General features: G+C 44.9%; 1 pseudogene; it reads left to right on the forward strand.

The window, feature by feature from the left end:
- Window positions 1–6,571: 6,571 nt before the first annotated feature.
- Window positions 6,572–18,773, forward strand: LOC100831475 (annotated as a pseudogene).
- The last annotated feature ends 566 nt before the right edge of the window (window positions 18,774–19,339 follow it).

A 19,339-nucleotide genomic window follows, 5' to 3' on the forward strand; every position in this document is an offset into this window, starting at 1 on the left:
TCGGCGCCGCCACACAAGGCCACCCCTGCCTTTCCTCTGATGCCCGCGTTCCCCTGCTATGCCTCCGCACGGCCCGCCTGCACGGTGGCGCCCGCCGGCCCCCACTCTGCCTCCACGCAGCGGGCCTGCTCCTTGCCCCCCCCCCCCCCACCGGCGGTGCTCTATTTGGCGCCCCATCTCCTCTGTGAATTGCATGTGATGTTGTGGGGAAAATGAGACCAAAGGAAGAAGATGAGAGGAGAAAAAAAAGAAATGACCCACTGACATGTGGGTCCCACTAGTCAGTGTAATAGCAAAACTAAATAGGGGCTGATATTAGGGGCTACTGCTGAAGATTGAGTTGAAATAGGGGCTAAAAAATTCAAAGAGAAGCCCCTAAACAACAGTAGGGGCCATGTTTTAAGGCCACTGCTGAAGATGCTCTTATTCCTTTCTCTACAAATTCAATAAGCCAACGGGCATCAATCCGCGGCCAAAGAAACTGAATCCAGTCATTCGTAGAGAGCGCATCATGCACGGATCATCATATTGCTTATTTCTGGAAGCGTGATACACATAAGGGAAGCAGTCCAGTAACGGCAGGTATCGCACAGTGGCACCCGGGGTACCACCGCTACCTAACGCGTGGGTCGTTCCACGTGCTTCCCGCAAGGACAGCACCCTGGGTAGCACCGCTCGAGCTGCCCGGAAAGTCACCGGCCCAGCAGGACTAGCCGAGCTGCGGGGGTTACCCCGGAAGGCGGCAAGGGAATCTTGGTCAGAACGCCCCCCGGGAAGGTCACTTGCTGGGAGGGTGTTCCCGGGCACTAGCGCCTACGACAGGGCCGGTGCCCAGCAGGCAGAGCGTCTGCGCCATGTGGCCGCCCTGGCAGGCTACCTGTGTGCGGGACTCATCAGGGCGAGGAGTGTGGCACGAGCATTAAGTGCTTCGACAGAAGGGTGGTTCCTTGTCAAGTCAGCCCACAGTGAGTGGCTCTCTGTGAATCCAAGGTACATACTGTCCTGGGTACAGTGCTTTGGAGGGCAAGCTGCCTAGGGTCTAAGCTCGACACTTTCACCCATGCATCGAAGCACCTGTGGTATCCCCTTGAGTATAAAAGGAGGACCATCGCCAACGGTCGGAGGGTGGGGTTCGGTTGTTACTAGATTTATCCCAGCAATAGCAAGTAGCACTTAGTAGGAAAGGAGGGAGCTCCCGGGGACTCCCCCGGCAACTTGTAAACCTGAGTTAGTTGGCTACTACAAGCTTAGAAGCAGGACGTAGGGTTTTGCACCTCAGGGTGGCCTAAACCTAGGGAACATGGTCTTGTGCATCTTCACGCTTGACATTGGCCTCGCCGGCGATCGCCGGAGCGATCCCCAACGCCCACTGCCGAACCAAAATGGGGGTGCCTCGCATCCCCGGTGTCTAAGCCCCAGGCTACAACATCTGGCGCGCCAGGTAGGGGGTTGCGTGTGGAGAGCTCGCCGGTGACCGCCGGCGCCATCGTCTGCAGATACGTCAGCTTCGTCTTCTCTGACGACAGAATCCGTCGCCATGCCCCCCAAGCGGGCTGACGACCCCCGGATCGACCCGCATGGTGCCCCAGCGGCGCACACGTGATCACACCACGTGCAGCCCACCTCGCAGGGCCAGGAGAACCCCGAGCCCTCCCGGATGCAGCAACAGCCGCTGAAGTGGTTGCACGTGCCGATCACTTTCAGCCCCGACGATCACCCAGCTCGGCAGCTGGGGTCAGGTGTTTTGCCCTTCGTGGTCTCACCGATCATCAACAACATGACGGTGACCAAGGTGCTGGTGGACAACGGAGCAGGGTTAAACCTCATGTCTGCCAGGTTGGTGGAGATGCTTCAGCTGCCGCTGGAGCAGATGAAGCCCACCGACCCATTCCGGGGAGTGAACCCCGGGATCGTGCGCCCCCTGGGGCGCATCACGCTACCGATTACCTTCGGGTCCCGGGAAGCGTTTCGGACCGAGCACCTCGTGTTCGACGTGGGTCATACCCATTGCTGTACAACGGGATCCTTGGTCGGCCGGCGCTAATCAAGTTCATGGTGGCAACTCATTGCGCCTACGATGTGATGAAGATGCCGTCCACGTACGGAGTTCTCTCCATCAAGTGCGACCTCAAGGACGCGGCTTCGTGTGTCGGCGAGGTCGTCAAGGCCGCCGCCGTAGCCGATTCCAGTGACGAAGGCGTCACCGGAAGCGAAGGCTCGCTGCCGGGCAACTGCCCCGCAACGAAGAAGGCTCGTGTTACCCCGCAGCAGCTTGCCGGGGGAAGCACAAGCTCGAGCTCGCGCTCCGGCAAGGGCCAGAAGCTCAAGGAGGAGGCCGCCAAGGTGAAGAAGGTGCCCCTCCAGGCCGGCAACGAGGAGCGCACCGTCACCATCGGTGCGAACCTCCATGCCAAATAGGAAAGCGCTCTCATCACTTTCCTCCGGGAGAACACCGACGTGTTCGCTTGGGAACCATCGGATCTTCCCGGAGTCCCTAGGGAGGTAATCGAGCATCGGCTTGCCGTGCGTCCAGACGCCCGCCCCGTCAAGCAGAAGATCCGCCAGCAAGCACAGGAGCGCAAAGACTTCATCAAGCAAGAAGTGGACAAGCTGAAGGCTGCGGGGGCTCTCAGGGAAGTACTGTACCCCACTTGGTTAGCAAATCCAGTTGTAGTGCCCAAGGGGAGAATAAATTACGCATGTGTGTTGATTTTACCAATCTTAATCGTGCATGTCCAAAAGACCCTTTCCATGTACCTCGCATTGATCAAATAGTAGATTCCACTGCCGGTTGCGATTTGTTGTGCTTTTTGGATGCTTTTTCTGGCTACCATCAGATCAAGATGGCAGTCGAGGACGAGGAAAAAACGGCGTTCATCACCCCGGTTGGCTGTTACTGCTACACATGCATGCCTTTCGGGTTGGAAAACACGGGGTCGACATTCCAGCGTGCATTGCGCGAGTGTTTGGGACCCAGCTAGGCCGGAACATTGAGGCCTAAATGGATGATATCGTCATCAAGACAAAGCGTGGGGACTCGTTTATTGATGACTTGCGGGAGACATTTGATAATCTCCGCAGGATTAAGCTCAAGTTGAACCCTGAGAAATGCATTTTTGGTGTAGACTCGGGGCAACTTCTGAGCTTCTTGGTTTCGCACAGGGGGATTCAGGCCAACCCAAAGAATATAGAAGCTATCGAGAAGATGGAGGCTTCCCGCAGGGTGAAGGACGTTCAGCGCCTCAACGGCTGCGTAGTCGCGCTGGGGCGTTTCATCTCAAGGCTGGGCGAACGCGCCCTGCCTTTCTTCAAGGTGATGAAGAAAAAGGGCCCAATCGATTGGACCCCTGAGGTTGAGACGGCATTCAAGAATCTCAAACAGTACCTGAAGTCGCCGCCAATCCTCGTCGCCCCCAAGCCAGGCGAGCCGCTGCTACTATACATAGCGGCGACTGACCAGGTGGTCAGCTCGGTGCTTGTTGCCGAGAAAGAAGAAGATCTCCCGAGGGCTAAGCTTGCGGGCCAGGGGGCTGAGTCAGCCCCGGAAACCGCCTCGGACCCGGGAATCGTCGTCGAGCCGGCGGCACTAACACCGCGCAAGCGGCTCGTGCAACACCCGTTGTACTTTGCTTCACCCAGGGGTCGAACGCGGGTGTTGGTCTCAGGATGCCGTTGGGGAGGGTATGGGTTTACCCGGTGTTTGCCTTCCCAGTACCCATTGAACGCAATCCCCAAATCTACCCTTCCCATAATTTATCCATTATCCGTTTTACCCATACCCAGAAAGATAGAACACAAATTGGATCCAACATTTGTGATCTCGATCACAGAACATATCACCAAGAAATAATCAGAAACAATCGAATCAACTTTGATAAGGTGCAGATCGAAGAAGAAGAAGAAGAAGAAGAAGAAGAAGAAAGAAAGAAAAAATGAATTCCCAAAACTGGATCGAGAGGCATCATTCAGGCCGCCGAACTTCCTCCATGGCCGGCCATCACGGCCTGCGGCGGGGGCGGCATGAGGGACGTCAACGGTGAGGGAGGACCGTCCCCCCCCCCCCCCCCCACCCTCCCCCCTTTGCTGCTCCTCCTCCCTGCGCTTCGCCATGGACACATCCCTCTCTGAACATGCCGCTACGGCACCCACCTGACGAAGAACGAGGCCTGAGCTCTGTGCGGGGATAGAAGGGGGAAGGGCAAGTCACAGGGAAGTGGGCGGCCGGCGGCACACAAGGGTGGAGGAGCACGGCGGCCGGCGGCGCACAGGGACGGAGCAAAACTCGCCCAGGCGGTGGTTGGATTGTTGGATTTGGAGAAGGGGAACGACGTGCGGTCTCTCGAGCAGTCTTGATGGGTATTACCCACACCAAAACATTGCCCATACCCGACCCAAACGTTTGGGTATGGATAAGGGAACGGGTATTGGATACCCACCGGCATCCTGATGTTGGTCCAAGAGGTGCTCGCAATACCAATGTCTAACATCAAGACTTAAAGCCTGTTTGGTACAGCTCGACTTCACAGCTTCACCACTAAAATAGGTGAAGTTGTCCCAAACATCATAAACTTCACATGTTAGGTGAACTGGAGCTGTGAAATGGAGTCAAGAAAGAGATGCTTCACCTGCTCCACTTCACCTAAAGTTGAGATAAATTACCCACCATTAGTTAACACAAACTGTTATCCTCAAGTCCCAGCCCCCGACTCTTCGCGTCTCCCTCGTATCGACAGAGACAGAGAATCCCATGGCGGCTCATCTCCAACACCTAGCCTGCCGCGCTCCGTCTCCGGCGAGCCCGTCGCGCAACATCTCCGGCGAGCCAACTGCTGATGCGCCACCGTGCGAATTCGTCGCCGTCTGCTACTCCTGACTTCTACTACTCGCTGAGTTCGCAGGACCTTGCCGCCGGGCGCCCGTTAAGCAAGGCCTTTCTTCTATGTGATTCCTTTTCTCCGTCGATTGCTCCTGGAACCAGAAGGCATCGGGCTTTTTTCTCCGTTTTGTTTAGATCTGCGATTGTGTTCATAGTTGGGTTATAAAAATTGATGGGGGTTCATTTTCTAAAGCAAACAAGTCGTCTCTTTGATGTATCTACACAACACGTGAAACACAAAATAGAAGTACATGCAAATAATCGATCAGCAGTAGCTGTATTAGTCGGCCACGTTCATCAATTCATAGATACTTGGCTGATCGAACCAACAGCAGCAAAGAAAAAGATACAGAAAAAAAAGGGTTTGGCAGTCTGGAGCTGGTTGGTGATTGGTGTGCCAAACACATTTATCAGGTGGAGTAGAGCTGAGGTGGAGTGGAGTTTAGAGGTGAAGTGAAGTTTAAGTAGAGTGAAGCCCTCCCAAACAGGCCCATAATGTCAACATCCAAATATAATTTTTATTAAATCTATCATATGATATATACTTTCATAGTATGATACATTTTTGTGTATGAGTTAAGTACAATATAGGTCCTAATCTTTTTTTTAAATGCCAAGTTAGTTCCAAAACTTTTAAAATGTGTTTTTGGGTCCTAATAGTTTCATAAGTTTTCATCCGACGTTCTAATGGTGTTTGTGCGCGCATGATATGTTGACGTGGCCAGCCACGTGCCCTAGGCCCACCTGTCGAATCCTCCTTTCCAACCCACCATGGGACTTGGGAAGCAATAAGCATATCTGCATGACACGGGTTGGGAAGAACTAAATGTAGAAAGCTAGCTTCAACCCCGCCACTGGTTTGGCGGCATGGGGAGCAATTGTCCAAAACGAACATAAAGTGGTGGTTGTGTCGGCTTGAAATGTAATTGGTCTTTCTCAAAATGCATAGTTGGCTGAAGCAACGTGAAAGGCATCAAGTCAGTAGAGACCTTCTCCACGCTTACTCTTGTCATAGAAAGCGACCGCCAATCGCTTAATATGCAATCAAACTTGGGTCTCAAGACAAATCGCTCATCCTTTCGGTTATTGCTGAAATTCTCCACCATGCCCCCATTCGATCCAGACATTTCCTTTCAGTTTACCCCATACGGCGCGAACAATTGTGTGGCGCATGAACTTGCTATGGGGTAAGTCTTGAATGTCGAGATATAGAAAAAATCATGATGACTGATATGCACCGGTACATTCGCAGAGAGTTTCGAAGTATGAACAATCCTTACTGAATTTAATGCACGCTATCAACGAGATCCTGCATGGGCGCAAGCAGAAGCTGATGTGGCACCGCGAATGCACAAATAGCGCACACGTCAACACAGGTGGGCCAAGTATTAATAAAGTATAGTACAACATCATAGCTATCTACTCCCTCCGATTCATATTAATTGCCTCAAATTTGTTTAAATATGGCCTCTACTTCATCCGACCGGTATTACTTGTCTCTATATGTAAAAAACATCTAGATACGTGTAATATTTCGAGGAAGTATTAAATTGGCTATATACGACACAGTTGGCTCAATTATTATTAATCTTGCTGTAAGCCGACGGAGAAATATACGGTCTCTTCAATATTTAATGCACTCTGTCAACGAGATGCTACATGCACGCAAGCCCTTAGAAGCTGATGTGGCACCGCGAGCGCACAAGTAGCCCACACGACACCACAGGTGGCCCCAGCTCCCCCCGGTTCTCGACTCCGCCGCGCGCCAGGCTCAGCGTCATGCTCTTGGACAATCTTCGTCGTGGCCGGTGAACACCGCCGCCGCCGCCATGGTCCCTGTTCGGCTCGCCCTTCTCCTCGCGGCCGTCGTCTCGCTCGGCCCCGGCGGCGGGGCCGAGGCGGCGTACATCCGTTACAACACGTCGGCGGGGGTGGTGAAGGGGAAGCTGAACGTGCACATGGTCGCCCACACCCACGACGACGTCGGATGGCTCAAGACCTTCGACCAGTACTACGTCGGATCAAACAACACCATCCAGGTAATTTCTTTCTTTTCCTCCAATGCGAATGCCCCCCGTACCGTAGGGTTTTCCGAGATTTCTCTCCCCGATCTGTCTTTCCCCGTAGATTTTTTTTTTAAATTCTACCACTGTTTTGCCATATTGTAATTTTTGCACTTTTAATTGCATTTTCTGGTTTTCGTCAGCTTTTGGATGTTTGTTGAAGCAGAGTCTGGGTGTCTTTGGTCGCAGGCTGCGTGCGTGCAGAACGTGCTGGACTCGCTTGTGCCGGCGCTGCTCAAGGATGAGAACCGCAAGTTTATCTACGTCGAGCAGGTTTGTTCCTAGCCAAAGGATGCGCTTGTCATCTTGGGAGGTCGGAACTAATCTACAACACCTGTTATCATTTCAAAGGCGTTCTTCCAGAGATGGTGGAGGCAGCAGAGCGACACTATTAAGAAGACGGTGAAGGGGCTCGTCAGCTCTGGAAGGTTGGAGTTCGTGTATGGTCTCCTTCTTGTTCCAAAGTTTTCCTTTTTTCAGGTTGCATCCGCATTCATGTCTCTGCAGCTACTGCAGAACAACCGTTTGATGAAATGTTGCTGCTTGCTTGTGATGTTGAAGAAATGGGGAATTTGCATGCATGACGAGGCCACAGTACACTACATCGACATGATAGATCAGACTACATTGGGGCACAGATTCATCAAGCAGGAGTTCGGTCAGACTCCAAGGATTGGCTGGCAGATTGATCCATTTGGGCACTCTGTAGTTCAGGCTTACCTCCTTGGTACCCAAGTAATTCTCTGCATCCATTTGTGCCATGCTTTCAGTTTTCACCGAGCTTCTAAATATGACCAATATGTCATTTTCACACATATCTTCTGATAGTTGACTCCATAACTCTTTTGATATCAACTCATGTGTAGACGACATTGTTTTTTCTTCTTTAAAAAGATGTTAAAATTAAAACAGACATTTATGACTTCTACAAGTTAAACCCATTAATAGTTTTGCAAAAGGCGTGTTTATAATGTACTTTCATATCTTATACTCCCTCCGTCCCATATTAAGTGACTCAAATTTGTCCAAATATAGATGTATCTATGCCTAAAAAGCGTCTAGATACATGTAATAGAAAGTCACTTAATATGGGACGGAGGGAATAGTTGGGATTTGGTGAGTATTTTTTTTACTTATTTATTTTGTAATTAACTACTCCCTCCATCCAACAAAAGATGTCTCAAGTTTGTCAAAATTTGGATGTATCTAGACATGAATCAATATATAGATGCATTCAAATTTAGTCAAAGTTAAGCCATTCTTTGTTGGACGGATGAAGTAGTCAAAAACTTGGAATCATATACCTATTATGCTCAAGTTATCATACATTTGAGTTGTATGAAAAAGGCTTGATATGAGCAAGAATAACTAAATAATATTTGATAAGTTTTGCCTCATCGTCCAATATATCATGTAACATCTGACTCCGATATGTACCAACCAATATAAGGCCAATATTTGATATCGTCCAATGATCCAAGAATACATATTTGAGACGTCATGAGCAAGTGACAATCCTTTTGCTCGTTTGAGGTTATGGTGCTCGTGAAAATTTGCGTCCGTGCCACCATTTTTTTTCTCTTTTTATGGTATTTTTTCAGCAAAGGCAGGAGCACTGCCATTCATTAAAGGAGAGAGAGTTTTATAAGCACTTGCACAATGGCAAGCTCAGAACAGCAAAAGGAAGAAGAAATTAAACCAGTTACTCCAGGGTGAAAAAAGTACTACTCAAGTGGCGATTGAGCCAGAATAGCAGGCTCTTCCTATAGAGGCAAAAACCACCCATTAGCCAAATCCAAAGCCAAACAACGTTGACAAAGCCCTCATGCTCAAGGAGAGCCATATTACTCGGATGAAGCAAAAGATGTTGAATTATTTTTGCCGATTCCGCCCCTTCCAGGCATTCCCATTCCACATGGTGTATGTGGGCAGCCCAATGTTGTGTCTTCGTATCTCCTTACCGACTTACCTCCATCCCACAACAAAAGCTCCGACCATTAGTCCAGGGAGATAAGACAAATAGAAACTAGGCAAAAGGAAAATCATTCCACTCTGCCAACACCATCCAAACCTCCTTGGTAAAAAGAACATGTTAACCAGAGTGTCACGCAATTTATTATCTTTCAGGTAGGGTTTGATGCCTTTTATTTTTCCCGTATTGATTACCAAGATCGTGACAGACAGAAGGGAACAAAAGAACTTGAGGTTGTATGGAGGGGGTCCAAGACCTTCGGCTCATCAGTTGATGTAAGTAGCATTTTATGTTCCATAATAATTGTTGTAAATAACTTTGACGTTCTTAAGATCTGGTAAAACATATTTCATTTGTAAAGTCATAAACTTTCTTTTTTTCTTTCAGATCTTTTCTGGCATTTTCCCAAAGGACTATGAACCACCACCTGGTGAGTTTTATTTTGAAGTTGATGATCATTCCCCTGTCATCCAGGTAAATGGATGAGAATCTCAGTTATGAAATTTTATTTCACACCAGGGGCTAACAAATTCTTTATCGCTTTCATCTATTCAGGATGATCCCCTGGTTTCTGATTACAATGTTGAACAACGGGTGAAAGACTTTGTTGCAGCAGCAATAGCACAGGTACATTAGGGTCTCATATATGTTCATACCGTAATGCTGATACGTATCATTGCCTGTTATATACAATGCATGAAGATCCATTAGTCTTATGCTGATCGATGCTGCAGATTGTCTACTGCAAACTTCTTATTTAACTAGAATGGTCGTCCTTCATATGTTTCTATCAGAAACTGAGAATGAAGCTTTGTTCTATGGTATCTTAACCTATTTGCAGTTCATGCTGGAAAGTTAACTGTACCATTTCATAATTAAAGCTGTTTTTCTATTCAGCTATACATGTGTTCATCCTTAGACTGAAGTTAACTTCTATAGTTATTTGTAATGTCTATCTAGTGACCTTTTGTCATCTTCTTGCCATGAATGGTCCGTTGTTTCAGCTGTGTCTTAGGCTCGTAAATATATTCTTTTTGTCAGTGCTCTGAGGCATAAGCTTTGTGTTTTCTCAAAACATATTTTTTTTGCAGGCAAATATCACAAGAACAAACCACATCATGTTTACAATGGGAACAGACTTCAAATATCAGTATGCAGAGACTTGGTTCAGACAAATGGACAAATTAATTCACTATGTAAATAAGGTAAGTATGGGCCTCGAATTGAAAACTTGACTATCTTTTGTTAGGTTTTTTAGAGTAAATTTCACAGAACCACACATTTTGTGGCTACGGTTTCACCAAACCACAGCTGATGCTAATTCTCTAACAGAAGCACAACTCTTGAGGCAGGGCGTCTCAAATGACCCAAAACTTCCAATTTAGTGGGTTTCACAGTGTTTCACCCATGTTTGCCGCACATGTAAGTATCTATGTGACAAAAATACCCGGTCAGTGACCTGACCCATTAACCCCTATCCAATCCTCGAACCTGGAGAAGATCAAGAATGGGTCGAGTAAAAAGCCCATTAAGAGATGACATGGCACTTACACTTACATGTGGGCCCATCTATCAGAATCTCTGTCAAAACACACTGAACCGATTTGAGTTATTTGAGAAGACATGTCTAAATAGCAGTGGTTCTGTGAAACCCTTGCAACAAAATGTGTGGTTTTGTATTTACTCTTTCTTTTACAAACATCTGGTTTTCTTCCTTCAATAAACTGAGTACAAAGGATCGAATAACTGAAACAAAAACCGGCATAAAAAATCTCTGATAAAACTCAAAGTTATATTAAGATTCGTTAGTCAAAATTGCTATACGTATCTTGATATCTCTCCATGTCATCATAAACTCCAATAGACCAAACCTGCACGAGCTGGACTAACCTCATAGGTATTGAATAACCACATGAGTGGCTCTTTAGTTAGTTTTTAGTTCCATTATAAAGTTATAATCACATCTCTATATAATCATAAGCCTTGAGCTCTCGCCATGATGATCGTTCTAGATGAGGCAACAGATTTGAAAAGTTTCAATACTAATATATCTGTATGTATCGAGTATCGTTTTAACTTGTGCCATTGTATTAGATAAAAAAAAACATAAGTGCTTAATCAAGGTTCCCATGATTTCCCTTTCTTGCTATTGAAACAACATCAATTATTTATTTTAAAGTGGAAAATATGTAAAGAGTGCTGTTATTTTATAAAAAATACATATCAACGCTTAGAACTCCATACTTGTTCTGTTTGACCATACCTCAGGATGGCCGTGTCAATGTTCTGTATTCAACACCTTCCATTTACACCGATGCAAAATTTGCTGCAAATGAGGCATGGCCTCTCAAGACAAATGATTTCTTCCCGTATGTTTTATTTTATATGTTTAATTTGTATGATTAACTTTGCTTCTATTCTTTTCACATTTGTATGACTGTATTTCTTCCGGCAGATATGCAGATAAGCCGAATGCATACTGGACAGGTTACTTCACAAGCAGACCTGCCCTAAAACAATATGTCCGCACAATGAGTGGATATTACTTGGTAGTTTTAACTCCCTCTTTAACTATGCTGTCCTCCAGATGTCCAACACCAATATGATGTACTTTAGTTGTCACTTCCTATAGTCCGTATGCTTATAGGCCCATGTGTTTTCACCTTTCAGCAGCTAGGCAGCTGGAATTTTTCAAAGGGAGAAACAACTTAGGTCTCACAACAGATAGTTTAGCTGATGCTCTAGCTATAGCTCAGCACCATGATGCTGTTACAGGAACAAAGAAGCAACATGTTGCAAATGATTACGCGAAAAGATTATCAATTGGCTATAAGAAAGTAAGATTTTCAAGATAATTGTGTTACACCCTCCGTTTCACTATATGTCTCTTGACTAGAGAAACTCCATTTCAATAAGTCTGTCCATTGAGTGAAGCAAGAGTGCAGTTATTGCAATGTTTCCACTTTGTACCCATATGTATTTTTTTTTCTTGTAAGTACTAATTGTTATAGTATGTTATTTAAGGTTATCATGCATTAAATTATCCTTAGATTTTGTGCTTCTTTGTCTGTGTCCATGGTGTGCATAGGACAGAAAGGAGGGAGAAGTTCATATTTGTTGTTTTCTTTTGGGATTTGATGGATTCATTTGGTCTGATTTTTTGCCAGGCCGAGGAGTTGGTTTCGAGTTCTCTCGCTTGCTTGAGTGATTTGGGCTCAAAATCTGGTTGTAAATCCCCAACAACAAATTTTGGACAGGTCAGTTTGAAGGTTTTTGTCTTTTGAAACAAATTTCCCTGATTGGTTCAAAGCTGACTTAATAATTACTTTGGACTGATTTCTTTTTTTTTTTCAGTGTCCGCTCCTAAACATTACATATTGCCCCCCTTCTGAGATGAACTTTTCTCAAGTCGAAATCTTGGTGTGTTTTAATCCAACTCATCTGATTGTTTTTTAAGATTAACTTTGTGTATGTTCCAGTTCATCCATGATACTTATAAATTTAACCCATATAACATCGATAAGTTTTCCACTTTTCTGTTACAGGTTGTACTTGTGTACAACTCTCTTGGATGGAAACGAGAGGATATCCTTCGCATACCAGTATGCAATTTTTGTGCCAGGAAACAAGAAATTTTGTTGGTTTATGATTGCTCATTCATACATATCTTTTGTATATACATAAGTTGTGTTTAATAAATAGTGCTACTACAATGAAACTGACCCAGTTTAGAAACTAAATGTGCCTATTTATGGAATTAACAGGTTATAAGTGACTCAATTGTTGTTCATGATTCTGAGGGGAAAGAAATCGAGTCACAACTTCTACCAATAACTAATGCCTCATTGCAAATACGGGATAAACATATCAAGGCTTACTTGGGCACATCTTCTGCTGTGAAACCCAAATTTTGGCTTGCTTTTTCTGTTTCTGTACCACCACTTGGTTTCAACACTTACTTTGTTTCAAGCGGTAAAAGATCAGGTGAATTCATGTCTTCCATCTGATATGCACCAAATTTAAAATGGATTAGGCATAAGTTTGACAAGTTTTATTTTGAAATATATACATTCCAGTGTCTCTGTCTTCGACATCCACTATATACTCTCAGGGAAGTAAAAATAGAAATCTGCAACTTGGGCAAGGGCATTTGAAACTTAATTATGATGCAGCTGGAGGATTATTTATGTACTCCGATAACAAGACTCAGGTAATTTGTAAATTCCAGTATTATTTTCAATCTGGAACGGATTTATCTCTTTTTTTACTATTGCTTGTGATCTTAAATAAATCGTATAACATTACAAGGTTCAAGCAAATTTCGAGCAGAAGTACAAGTATTACAAAGGGCAGGATTCTGGAGCATACGTATTTTGCCCTAATGGTAATGTTCCTATCCAGGTTGATGTTCAGGTATGACGAGGTGATGAAAGCATCTCTAGAATAACAGATAGGAGTACATCAAGAGATCTTAAAATGATGTATTATCAGTCTTACTTGAATTTATGTTTCCTGCTTCAAGGTTCCTCTCACAATTCTGCGTGGGCCAATATTGGATGAAGTGCACCAGCAGATTAATTCGTGGATTTATCAGGTTATTCATATGAAAATTAGTTGCCTTAACTCTTAATCACCACTCATGTAGCTTTTATTTCCCTCCTTTTTGTTCCAAGACCAATGAATGTTTAGCACACATTTCTTTGGAGTCCCAACAAGTGCCCACTAGCACAATACAGTAGTAAAAAGATTACCTAGCAATCATCACTGACTGGATCTAAACACTGCATAATATATTAAGCAACTATTCCCCATATTGGGACATAATTATACTGCTGAAAACTAGACGCCATGTTCCCTCCTTGTTCACTTGCCGCTGAATCAAAGACTGGACGCGGATTTTAGGATCTCGGGCTACTATGGTACCGTTATCAGGGCCAGATATCAAGGTAGTTTGTTGGACTGTTGGTGGGCCAAATCGGGAGGAGTAATTGATATAAATGAGGAATACGGACCCAGCAGATGTCAACGTCGCCCCAGTACGCTGTACAAGGTCCAGGACCATTTTCATATGGGGATTTATCGGGGCTTGTAAGTGGCACATGGCAATTGAGCTGACATGGGCCAAATCAGTCTGGCATTTGAATTGGCCCAGGTCTACCTGTGTTGGTACATGTTGTGGTACGTAACTGTCAGCAGTAATAAACATCTCGTCGACCCACCGGTCCCCGATCTCCAATCGCGACTCGCCGCCCAGATCGTATCACGGCGACCTCACAGCGGCATGGTGTGGAGGAGCTCCGGCATGGTGTGGAACCAACACAGTTCAAATAAACACCACCTATACACACAATTTAACATTTAACAAATTAGTGGTGAGTTGAATTTTTAGGTGTCGGCATCTTTGATTTAGCTTAATTCTCCTTCAATGCTCAATTGAGGAAATGATTTCCCATTGCAACTTTTACATGTGTTCTCATCTAAATGAGCTCTGCCATTTTTTGCACACTCCAAACTATCGGTGAAAATTTTGTTCACCAATCTTCAGTGTAATTTTTGCACCCTGCAAATTGGTTCCAAAGCTGAAAAAATAGCCAGGAAAATTTGTCCCAGAGCAAAACTTAAAGATCATGGACCAGGAAAAATTAGCCGCATCCTAGGATGTCCCAAAGCTGTGCCAAACCAAAAACAATGGCTTTTTCAGTTTTGCTCTGGGCCAGCAAGGAACATGAAGAGTGGTGTGAGGAAGGTGTGCCTGCTAGCAGGGTGATGGGCCAGAGAGCTGTTGCTGGACCAGGAAATACGGACGAATATGGGTTGGGCTGCAGAAATACAAGCACGTGGGGCCCAACTCCCCGGAATCCCAATGCACCATCGTCGGACCTGATTCCCAGCTAGCAGTAGCTCCGGAGCTGATAGTCATTTTCGATCAAAGACCACAATTCCAACCAGTTGATACATGAGATGATAACCTGTACAGGATCTCTTTGTTTGTAATGACACTCGTTTTGAATTAACATACAGCTTAAACTCATGGGTTACTATTATTCACTCAACATCTTAAACGGAAATATGTTTTTTTCAGAGAAAACGCAAAGCTTTCTTCTCGATGCATTGATAGAAAAAAATGTAGTTACAAGTCCAAGACCAGGCCAGCACAACCAACCACTTAAGACAAGACCACAACAAATGGCCGCCAGACATACATCACAACCAGCACCACCACACAACCCCAGGCCTAAACACAAAAGTGCAGGACAAGAAGGTGCCGCGGCCTGCTGGCCTCACAGAACTCGAAGACAAGCCAGCTAGGCATCCCGTCCATTGCCGATGCCCATCCTGTCTCGAACCTTGCGCCACCACACCTCACTGCTCCCCTTGATGGTCGCAACAAACTCCGCAACTGCCAGTCGATACCCATCGGGTGCACCCATGCGACAAATATGCCACGGCACGGAATCCTTGCTAACCACTACCCTTGCCGTCCAAGGTGGCGCACTGGCACGATATCATTGTGGCCAAGACCTCGCTAGAGCCAAGGCGTATGCCGCAGGACATGCTCCAGCCACGGGTCTTACGACTTCTACCTTCCAAAAACAATGCCTCCAACAAGGGAACGACATCAACGACATCGCCGTTGTCCGATCCGTCAAGCCAAATCCGGGTTTTCACCCGGACAATTATGCAGAAATATGTAAGATTCGCCTAATTTACCCTTTATCAAAAATCTAAGGTTCACCTGATTAAATCAGAGAAATACTCACCCATGTTACCATGTAGATGGTTTTTCGTAAATATGTGAAAGAAATGTGAGATTAATAGTACTAAAATGTGGAGTTTATTCTGTTTCTTCAATCCTTGATAATCCACGTAATTATTTTTGTATGATAATTGATAGGTTTTTCCTTTGCACAGATAACCAGAGTTTACAAGGGAAAGGACTATGTAGAAACCGAATTCATAGTGAGTGCTATGTAAATAGAATGCACTGTTGGTTTCTTCTTTCAGGGATTCACATTTTGCTTAATAATCTTTTCCTCTTTTTTTCTCCTATTAAACATTTCTAACATATTAAATAATGTTTCTTATACACAGATTGGACCAATACCAGTAGATGATGGAAATGGAAAAGAAATATCAACTGAAATCATTACGAACATGGCAACAAATAGAACATTTTATACGGATTCCAATGGGCGTGATTTCATCAAAAGGGTATGACGATGCACTGGAACTTTCCCCCCTTCTCTCCAAAAATGCATATTTGTCCTTCCAATTAAATACAATGTGAACATTAAAAAATAGTTCAGAAATAAAAAAATTAAAGATTCCTCCGCTTACTTTTGAAAGGGTAGGAAACTGAACAATTCCATAGAGAATTGCTGAAACAGAAAATAAGTGTTGCAGTAGTGCACGATTATGTCATACTTCTATTCGTACATAACTTTCTTTTTCTTCCAGATACGGGATTATCGCTCGGATTGGAAGATCGAAGTGCTCCAACCTATTGCTGGAAACTATTGCCCTGTGAGCTATTCTTCCTTAATTATATTTGCAAAAAGAAATTTAGTGTCATTAAGAGTTTAGTTAATTCATCCTTTTCCATCATTTATTCAATATCTGAAAGCTGGAGTTCAGCTTACATGTCCACTCAGTTTGTAGATTCTGTTGGCAGACTTATTGCTGATTTGTACACAGGTTGATGATCCTGTATTCATTCTTAGGTTAATCTTGGAATTTATGTGGAAGATGGCAGCAAAGAGTTGTCTATACTTGGACAGGTCTGTTGGGGGTTCCAGCATAAAGGATGGACAAATAGAGCTAATGCTACACAGGTACAGAGTCAAAGAGCACAGTATTTTGTTGGCTCTTTTATACTGCACAGTATTTTGTTGGCTCTTTTATACTTTTTAGAAAATTTATACTTTAGTATTTCCCGTTTTCCACCTCTAAGGTTTAAATCCTTCTCGCTCCTTCTATAGGACGCTACTCTATGATGATGGCCTTGGTGTTGAGGAAGCATTAACTGAAACAGTCTGTTTTGATAAACAATGTGAAGGACTAAATGTATGTAAATGGAAATATCTTCCTGACCATGTCCTTTTTTTAGCTAGACTGACCGTTTTCTTTTGATAGAAGTCAATACTAATAGTTTTTTTGTAGCACTAAAATCTTACTATCAGTTATCAGCAGCAGAAGAATGCATTCCATTGTTTCTGAAGAAATGCGTTGTTTAAGAGGACAATGGATTCATAGCTTCATCAGGACAGTAAGCCAATGTCCTGAAAGACTGAAAGTAATACCAATATTTATAACCTATTGGTTTGGTCAGCTCTTGTCATAGAGGAAGCAATTCACTTATCAACTACCAAATCCTCAATTGCCATATTATTGAAGATATGCTCTAGCATTACAGATCACTTCGTTATATCACATCTACAAGTACATGATTGTGCAGGTATATTATTTGAAGTTACTTATTACGATATTGACAGATTGAAGGAAAATACTACCTCAAAATTGACCCATTAGGAGAAGGAGCTCGGTGGCGTCGTACGTTTGGTCAGGAAATATACTCCCCTCTTCTCCTTGCTTTCTCAGAGCAGGTTGAGTATGGAATTTGTTGCTGTCACGATTGGTCAAACTGTTCTCGTATTCCAGAGTTGGTTATTCATATATTGAACATTCCACCTACTTTTTTATTTAGGATGGAGGCAATTGGGTGAATTCACACGTTCCAAAATTCTCGGCAATGGATCCAACTTACAGCTTCCCTGAAAATGTTGCAATGATTACCCTTCAGGTATGTCCCTCCTTTGGAGAATGGATCAATATTTTCATATCTGCCCAAATAGTAGAGATGTTCATGATCCAAAAAAGGAAGTAAAAATATTTAATTACACATGTCATTCACCAACGAAACACCGAGTCATTCTCTTCTCTAGCGGAGAGTACTGTACTTTCCTTTTCTTTGCATTGGTGCAAGCTAGTTCTTTGTCCTGCTTGGTTTGATTGCTTACAAGTAATGTCATCCAGTCTTCTGCAACAAATGTATCCATGTGCTCATCTATGTGTATATCACAGAAAGTTGAACAAAATGCTGTCTGGATATATTTCTACTGGCAATCATTAGAACACCTTGCTTTAATTTGTGCGTCAGTTATATGCGTGCCCATTGTACAGGAGCTTGAAGATGGAAACATTTTGCTTCGGTTTGCTCACCTATATGAGGTCTTATACTTCGACCCTTTACTTTCTCTAGATCCTTTTTTTGTTTTGTAAGTTGTCCTGTGCTGTGTATATAGGCTGGAGAGCATAAGGATCTCTCAACTCTGGCGACTGTTGACCTCAAGAGGGTATTTCGAGATAAAAAGGTTATCTCCATTGAACTTGTTTATATTGTTATTCAAATCTTCACGGATATTCTTAATCTCTTCCCAATTCTGCAGATTGGCAAGATCACTGAAACAAACCTATCAGCAAACCAAGAGCGCGCTGCCATGGAGAACAAGAGGCTCAAATGGAAAGTACAAGGGCCTCCCGCTGAGGAAAAGGTTGTCCGTGGAAGATCAGTGGATCCTTCCAACCTCCTTGTAGAGCTGGGGCCCATGGAGATCCGCACATTCATTATCAGGTTCAACCATCGATAAGGTGATAAAACTAAAGTACTCCCAAACATTGGAGCTGGGCTTCTTGGAGAGGTGGCATGGCAATGATAGCTGATGTTTTCATTTTCTTGACGGATATATAGCTGATGTTATACTGCTCGGTTGAGCTGAACTCGGAAGTTCAGTACACAATGTCGGGCAGAACAGAAATAGAACTGAAAATAAAAAAAAGCTTGGCGCTCTAGAGTTCAACAACATTCGTCAAGTTCATCACGCCAAGTTCATCATCAACAACATTCATCAAGTTCGTCAACTAATACGAACTATACAAAATACTACGTAGTTAGGGGAGGAGCAATTACAAAAAAAAAAAGAATGTTGCTCCCTGGGTCACCGCCGGCTGATTCTTCTCGTCGCCGCCTACTGATGATGAGGTGCGCTGCTGGTGCATTCCCCTTCACCGCCTTCTTTGAATTGACTCCTCGACGGCGTGAAGGAAGTTGGGGTCCTTGTCCTCCTTCTCCCGGTGGCGGCATTCGTTGGCGCTGAGACAAACTCGGCCCACGCCCGCAAGTACTCGGGGTCCTTGTCACCTGAGGCCGCCGGTGCCGCTAGGGTTTTGGAGGAGGAGCTCGAGACTTCGGGCCTCGCCGGGCGCCGCACGGGGAAGTGGCCTGCCACCGCGGAGAGCGGCGGACCGGTCGGAGCAGTTTATTGGCAACATTTCGGCGTTGGGGCGGCGGAAATGTGTCGCCATAGGTGGAGGGAGACGAAGGTTTGTGAACGGTGGCAGAGGGTTTTTGGCGGCGAAGTGGGGCAGCGG

Source organism: Brachypodium distachyon, chromosome 4, assembly GCF_000005505.3.
Source record: "Brachypodium distachyon strain Bd21 chromosome 4, Brachypodium_distachyon_v3.0, whole genome shotgun sequence".
Classification (NCBI taxonomy): domain Eukaryota; kingdom Viridiplantae; phylum Streptophyta; class Magnoliopsida; order Poales; family Poaceae; genus Brachypodium; species Brachypodium distachyon.